At 31.7% G+C, this 8,530-nt stretch overlaps 1 non-coding gene across 1 annotated transcript; it reads left to right on the top strand.

Moving 5' to 3' along the window:
* Nucleotides 1-6,779: 6,779 nt before the first annotated feature.
* LOC149526491 (small nucleolar RNA R71) lies at nucleotides 6,780-6,886 on the top strand. Its single transcript, XR_016351944.1, has one exon. It is a non-coding gene; the product is annotated as a small nucleolar RNA R71 (small nucleolar RNA).
* Nucleotides 6,887-8,530: the final 1,644 nt, after the last annotated feature.

Raw genomic sequence — 8,530 nt, 5'->3', positions numbered from 1 at the left:
ATATAGAGTTATTTGGACTTAATTTTGATAGTAATTTAGCTTAGTTCTTGTAGTAATGCACTAAAATTATTGAGTTTTATTTAATTATTTTAAATCAGTTAATTTAGATGAGTCAAGATTAATTTTATACTTAATTTGGTGTTAATTTGATTAAGATAGGTTGTTATTGATTTATTTGTGTGTTTTAAGGTGTTTGAGGAAAAAGGAATTTTTGTGGAAGTAGGAGAGCAATTTCAAGGTGTAGGCTTTCACTACATAGATTTCAGTATTTTGGCCATAACTCTCTCTACAAGACTCCAAATGAGATGATTCTTAAACCTTTGAAAAGATAAGAGAAAAAGATACAAACTTTCATGTTTCACTTTACCTAGTTTGACCTAGAAGATGGTCAAAAATTATGTCAAAGTTGAAGCACTACAGCAGCCCTAGAGTAATTATGATTTTTGCTAATTAATGGGTCAAGGTCACGACCCACATAGTTTGATGAGAAAATCTTTATTGGAATTGACTTCTTTCTTCACTCAACTTGGCCTAACTTCAAAGCCCTATAAAACTAACTTTTTAGAAGACTTTTAAAAAAGTGTGAATGAAACACCAGATTGACAGCTCAAAGTCAAGCCACAAAGTCATTGAAGCTAAGAAGAATTTGAAGGATTCAAGGAGATTTAGATATCGAGAATACAATTCTTGAGTTTTTCTATTTTTTTTATTTTTTATTTTCTTGATTTTTTTTAATGTTTAAACTTTATTTGATGATGATGTGTGACTTAATAGAAAACTAAATTGTTTATCTAAGATTATGATTGACTCAATATGTAGTTTGATTTATTTATCTCTCTTTTGCTTATGTTTGATGGATTTAAGTTGTTTATTTTATTCTATTCTTAATGCTTCTAGTTGACTGGCCACCAATTAGATTGAATTGAAAATCTAGGTTAAACCTTGATAAATGGAGATTTAAGTAGACCTTGAATAGAATAGCATATAATCAAATGCACTTAGTTGATTAGGTGGTTTAATTTGTATATAGGATAGATATATACCTATAAGGCATACATGACCTAAATTAAAGCATAAACTTATTGCAGTTTTCTTCAATTTAATTTATATGAACATATAGTAAGTTAATAGGGAGAGGTATTTTTATGAAAAACTCGATAGAGGCTTGTACACAATTTAGGACTCTAGGTTAATAAGAGAGAGAGAGAGTGAGAGAGAGAATATTCAAATAAAGTATTAAGAGATATTATAAGCTTAGGACTAGTACTCACTCAAATTTAATAACATAATTTTGCTAATAGATTTTAGATTAGTTTTAATTATTGGTTTCAATTTTTCATTTTCATAATTAGGTTGTTTGGAGAAGATTAGGGTGTTAAAATTTTAGTAGTTAGCAATCAGGAATTAATTCAATTCTCTATGAAAACAAATTCTACTTACTATTATACTATTAGCTAATGATACGTGCACTTGCGTGAGAAATCAACAATAGTGCTCTTTTATAAGTTTGGAGAAGCTCTATCTAGGCTTAGTCCTTTATGGTTTTCTATATGCTGAGCATAGTTCCACCCAATACAAGTTTATTGTTAATTTTGCACACACAAGTATATGTATCAAACAAGTAATATAATGATGAAGTAGAGTATCGTTCCCACGGAGATTTATTTCTAAAGTTTCACTAAGTACTAAAATTTTAAAACAAATTAATCTTATTTAAGTAATCCAAAAATTGAAGAAAAACTAATTAAAAATAATTAAAAATCAACACTAAATAAACTAACAAACTAAATAAGTTGAGAAAAGCAATATATTAAAAACCTAGGATTATGGGTTCATTTAACATTTTATCTGACACTAGCTTTTCTTGTTATTTATCTTTCCTGAGTGGTTTTACAAACCTAGAATCCAAAGTTATGGACAAGTCTTTGTTGAGTTGCTTGTACAAATACCTAACTTAATTAGTTCATTATATGTCTATAGGAATCAATTAAATTAATTTCATTAAGCAAGTGTCCTAATGCGACTATATATGGCAATTGGCATATGTCAACTCGAATCGCGAATTAGATCACCTAAATGACATGAACATACATTATTCAAACCTAATTCCAATCTAAAATCTTTTTATCGAGTCTCAATTAAATTCACAAATCAGTTAATTGTTGGCCAAGCAATCAAAGGCATTAAGAACAAATTTGAATAAGCAAAACTACACCTATTCATGATAAATAAAAAAGAAACTAATATTCAAGCTACATGTTGAAATCCACCCCAATCCTAAAAAGATAATTTAGCTCATAATAACAAATAAAAACAACATCCAAAGAAATTTAGCCATAAATTCAAGTCAAAGAAAATAAGAAAAACACAAAAGTAAAGAAAGAAACTAATTATTGAAGCTTTATGATCTCCATTCTCTCTTAAATTCTCATGTTTTCGTGCTTTGTTCTTGGCTCTAAATCTCTACAATAGTTGGTTGCTACCTCCCCTTTAAAATCTTTAGAAAAGGTCTGTTAAATAGGCTCCAAGTAACCTAATTTTCAAAATCTCATCAACTTTTTATTTTTGAAAATTGCCTAGTGCTGCAGCACTACTTCTTCAGCACTGCAACACTGAGCTCTAGGGAAAATGTGGTGTGCTTCCTTTCATTGGCGCTGCAACCTTGTTCTCCCAGTGCTTCGGTAATCTAACAACTTCGAACATAATTTTCACACTGATCTGATCCAAACTGGGCAAATTGATAAACATGAAAGTTTTATTTCTGTCTCTTAGCTTTCCAATGGATTACGAATAACATCAATTGGACTTAGGGATTGAAAGATAAGCTCCAAATGCCGCATCATGTTCAATCCATGCATACTGCTATAGTGCTCCAAGTTAGACAAATATTTTGACCCTGATCCAATCCGAACGGGGTAAAGTGGTAAACATAAAAGTTATAGCCCTTTGTCTTAGACGTCTAGTGGTCTAAGAATCACTTCATTTGGAGTCCTATAGGAAGAGATATGGTCAAAATACTACAATATATATGAATGAAGCTATCACCACTCTTGCACGAATTTTCATCAAATGAGCTATTTTCATCAAATTTCCTACAAAAGTAATAAGAGAAATTACTAATACTACTCTTAAAGTAATTTAAAATAAAATAACATAAAATTTAACTAAAGTAACTTAAATTAACTACTCAACTAATTATCAAACTTAAACTCGAAAAGCACCTAAAATACTAAAATCTAAACCTAAAATCTCAAAGAACTAGCTACTTAAGCCCCCAAAATGTGTCAAAATAACTCTATACAATAGAGTTCTCACAACCCCAAACTTAAGATTTTACTAGTCCTCGAGCAAAACATAAAACAACTTGCAATAACTTAAAAATGAAAACATTAAACTAAAATTCAATAGCGCCATATCATTAATCACTTTTAATATCCTCAAAAGTTAATCCATATTCACAATTCTAGGCAACATACAAATATTATTCAAGTTTATGTTTTAATCTAAATGCAAACTCATCATTAAGTGAAATTTTGTGTGTGTGTGTGTGTGTGCAATCTTTTCACTTAGAATATAGGACAATCTAGATAAGTTTGCATTCATGTAAAATTCAAATTAGTAATTAACTCCATGAGTTTGCTTTTCATCTCTCTCTCCACTGATGTAGACTAACATTGTGTTAAAGATCAATAGGACTTTAATTAGCTTGTAATGTATGGCTAGGGTTAAGGTTGGATATGCTCAAATCACCCTAAGCACATAGTCAATCTGGAACCTATTCAAAGCTTTATTTTCCTTCACCTAGTATACCCTTTTTCCATCAACTTTTTTCTTTTGTTCAACACTTCATTCTTTCTTTCCTTTTTTCTTTTTCTCAATTTCACACCCACAAACTTATTTCTTTCTTTGGGTAGTGAGATGAACACAATCATATTTTTGAACTTTTCATCATTTGTTTTTCATCTTAAATACCTCTTTCACTATGTGGCTCATAACACATCCTATATTGACTTATGCACTTGGGAATGATGGATGCAAGAATTATTGAAAATATTAATATAAGAGTTTAGGATAAAAATTAAGTGTTCAAACAAAGAAAAGATGTCATTAGGCTCAAAAAGGGAAACTAAAGATAATTTATGTAAAAGAAGGCTACAGAAGGCTTAATCGATCCAAAAATGGCCTAAATCATCTCTTTAAATAAGTATAGCATAAGATTTCACCTCGAGAAAGAATCAAACAAATTCTAGAACTTAACACATAATATAAAATTTTCACATTCACATAAACCTTCTCTAAATATATACAATAAATTTAAGCAAAAGACATAATGCACAAAATGTAAAAATTTCAACCTAACAGTAAAGCTTAGTATAAGAATTTACATAGCACTTAAACAATATTCACATGTTTCGCTGAATCAAGATAGGAATATAACTGAGTTCTCATCATTGGATAGGTAAATTAAACAAAACTAGCATGATTAAATCTAGTTCAAATGCAAATGCTCATACATAAAAAAATTAACGAAAAAAACTATCACAAAAACTAATAACAATAAAACCCTCCCCCAAACCTAAATTGTACATTGTCCTCAATGTGAAAAGCTAAAAAGAATGAGAAAAAAACTCGCCTATTAATGGTGACAGTGCATTGAAAGCTCTAATTTCGTCCTTCTTAACTTCATGTTTTCTAAACCTGCAAACTCAACAAACAAGATAGGGAGAGGTTAGAACTACTTATTTAAATATAAAAACAAGAATTAACTAAAATAACAACTAAACTTTAAAAACTATAACTTGGGTTGCCTCCCAAAAAGCACTTCTTTATAGTCACTAGTTAGACTATGAGACCCCTTTTCTGTTGCCAACTAAAGTACGTGAGGATCTTTGGTGATCCAATTCACCTCTTAAGTAATGCCGGAGACATTGCCCATTCACTTTGAATGTTCCAGTAGCTTCACAACAACAAATATCTATTGCATCACATGAGTAGACCTTAACCACCATGTATGGACCTAACCACTTTGATTTTTGTTTCCATGAGAGGAGCTTGACTGATTTGGTCAGTAAAACTTGTTGTCCACTTTAAAATCAAGATTAGGTGAAGGTAGTGGATCGTGCTCATCATAGCACTGTTTAGTTTTGAGTTATGGTGGCGATGGCTTTGATTCAAGAACTAAAGCTTGCTTACTTGTAGATGATGGAGTAGGATTACCTTGATCTTTATCAACTAAATCCACTCTAGAGCAATCAGATGTGGTTGAAAGACTCTTAGTTGAATTGAAAATAGAAAATTCCATTACCTCCTATCCAACTCTGAAAGTTATTCTATCTTCCCTTGCATCTATTAGTGCGCCTGCAATGGCTAAGAATAGACATCTTAGTATGATCGAGACCTCTTGATCCTCCTCTATCTCAAGTACTATGAAGTCTACTAGAATGAACAATTTCCTAACTTTAAGCAAGACATCCTCTATCACCCCACAGGGGTGTTTTATCATTCTGTCAACTAGTTGCAAGGTGATTGTAGTGGGTTGAATCTCCTCCAGTCTAATTTTCCTGGTAATAGATAAAGGCATAACTGAGACACCAGCACTTAAATCACACAAAACTTTTGAAAAATTAAAATTACCATTTGAGCAAGGGATAGAAAAACTCCCTGGGTCTTTAAGCTTTGATGGAAGTTTTTTTCTAAATTATTGCACTACACTCCTTAGAGAGTGTAATTGTCTCAAAGTCCTCTAGTTTCCTCTTCTTTGTTAGTATGTCCTTCAAAAACTTCACATATCATGGCATTGCTCTAAAGCTTCTATAAAAGGAATGTTGATGTGAAGCTTTCTGAATACCTTAAGAAATTTTTAAAAGTGCTTATCAAGCTTTTGTTTCTAAAGGTGCTGAGGAAAGGGTGGTGGTGGTAAAAGTGCCTTTGCTTCCTTCTCTTGACTTTGCTTGTCAGCTATCTCAATCATCGTTTTATTCTCAACAGGCTCATCTTGAAAATTAGCTTGCCTAACATTATGTTCAACCTTTCTCTCACTCCTCAGGGTGATTGCCATAACTTGTTCCTTACCTTCTCTCTTTGGATTCACCTCTATATCACTAGGCAATCTTCTTTGAGGTTGGTTTCTTAATAAATTGTTAAGTTGACCAATCTGAGTCTTAAGGTTTCAAATTGATGCTGCTTGACTCTAAATGAGAGCTGTTTGACTTTGTATAATGTTATCATTCTATGTCATGTATTACCTTAGCAAATCTTCCACAGTTGAATTTTTTCTAAAATTGATGTGCCAGCCTACCAGTGAAATGTTGAAGGTGCATTTGGCCTTGGAGTTGAGGACGAACCTTGATTATTAACCCAAGAAAAATTAGGATAATTCCTTCACCTTGGGTTGTAAGTGTTGGAGTAGGGGTTATTCTACTATCCATGACCCACAAATTGCATTGCCTCTATTAAGCTTGGACACTAATGAGTTGCATGATTATCTCCACATAACTCATGAGCTACAAAAGGACTTTACGAACAATTAGTACTAAAAGATTCAAGTGTTTTAGTTAAAGCTGCTACTTGAGCAGATAATGTTGTCATAACATCAACATCATGAATTCCAGCTACTCTCATATGCATTGCTCGCTCTACTGGCCACTGGTAGTTGTTTACAGCCATCTCTTCCAATAAATTGTATGCCTCATCAATCTATTTAGCTATTAAAGCTCCTCATAGTTTAAACATGTTCACTCAAACCATTATAAAAAGTTTACACTTGAAGCCACTTTGGGAGCCTATGATGGGGACAACGCTTAAGCAATTCTTTGTATCTTTCCCATGCTTCATACAATGAGTTCGAATCTTGTTGCATGAATGATGTGATGTCATTTTGCATTTTTGTTGTCTTAGCTAGAGGGAAGAATTTGGTAAGAAATTTTTAAGCAAGATCATCCCAAGTTGTTATGGAGCTAGTAAGGAGTGCATTTAGCCACGCCTTAGGTTTATCCCTCAAGGAGAAGGGAAAAACACTTAATTGAATTGCATCATCTGTGACACCATTGTGCTTGAACGTATTTCAAATCTCTAAAAAGTTTGCTATATGGCCATTAGAATCATCAATTGGAAGACCCCCAAATTAAACCAATGTTTGAATCATGCTGATAATCGCTGGCTTGATTTCAAAATTGTTAGCTTGAACAGTCGGTCTTCGAATGCTCGATGGAATTCTTTGTACCAAAGGAACAGCATAATCCTTTAAAAAAAGATTGTTAGCTACTACGCACTCTTGGATTTGATGTCCATCCTGTTGATCAGCCATTGCGTTTACTGGAGCAACACTTTGTTGATTTTTGTTGTTGAAGTTTGCAAAATGTTCTCACAATTTTTGGATCACATGGGATAGTCTCCAAGTTGTTTGCTCTTCTCATAAAACAACTAAACTTAACTAAAAAACAAAAATAAAACTTAAATTAAGACTAATCTGTAAAATTTTAATATTAGCAAATAACAAAGAAACAAAATCCCTAACAACGATGTTAAAAACTTGTTGCCAATTTTGCATAGATAAGTATATGTATCGAACAAGTGATATAGTGATGAAGCAGAGTATCGTTCCCTTGGAGATTTGTTTCTAAAGTGTCACTGAGTACAAAAATTATAAAACAAATTAATCTTATTTTAAGTAATTCAAAAATTGAAGAAAAACTAATTAAAAACAATTAAAAATCAACACTAAATAAACTAACAAACTAAATAAGTTGAGAAAAGCAATATATTAAAGACTTAGGGTTATGAGTTCATTCAACATTTCATATGATACTAGCTTTTCTTGTTATTTAGCTTTCTTGAGTGGTTTTACTAACCTAGAATCTAAAGTTATGGACAAGTCTCTATCGAGTTGCTTGTGCGAATACCTAACTTAATTAGTTCACTATATGTCTAAGGAATTAATTAAATTAAGTTCATTAAGCAAGTGTCTTAATGTGGCTATGTATGGCAATTGGCTTATGTCAACCCGAATCATGAATCAAATCACCTAAATGACATAAACATACACTATTCAAACCTTAGTTCAATCTAATATCTTTCTGTCGAGTCTCAATTAGATTTATAAATCAGTTAATTATTCACCTAGCAATCAAAAGCATTAAGAACAGATTTGAATAAGCAAAACTACACCTATTCATGATGAATAAAAAGGAAACTAATATTCAAGCTACATGTTGTAATCCACCCCAATCCTAGAAAGATAATTTAGCTCATAATAACAAATAAAAACAACATTCAAAGAAATTTAGCCATGAATTCAAGTCAAAAAACATAAGGAAAACACAAAACTAAAGAGAGAAACTAATTATTGAAGCTTTATGATATCCATTTTCTCTCAAATTCTCTTGTTTTCTTGCTTTCTTCTTGACTCCAAATCTCTAGAATAGTTGGTTGCTGCCTCCCTATTAAAATCTCTAAAAAAAAGTTCCTTAAATAGGTTCTAAATAACCTACTTTTCAAAATCTAGTCAACTTTTTATTTTTGAAAAATTGCC

This window comes from Theobroma umbraticum, unplaced genomic scaffold (genome assembly GCF_002168275.2).
Source record: "Theobroma umbraticum cultivar Fairchild unplaced genomic scaffold, ASM216827v3 scaffold_89.0, whole genome shotgun sequence".
NCBI lineage: Eukaryota > Viridiplantae > Streptophyta > Magnoliopsida > Malvales > Malvaceae > Theobroma > Theobroma umbraticum.
The sequence above is the reverse complement of the archived record's forward strand: the minus strand, read 5'-3'. Positions and strand labels throughout refer to the sequence as shown.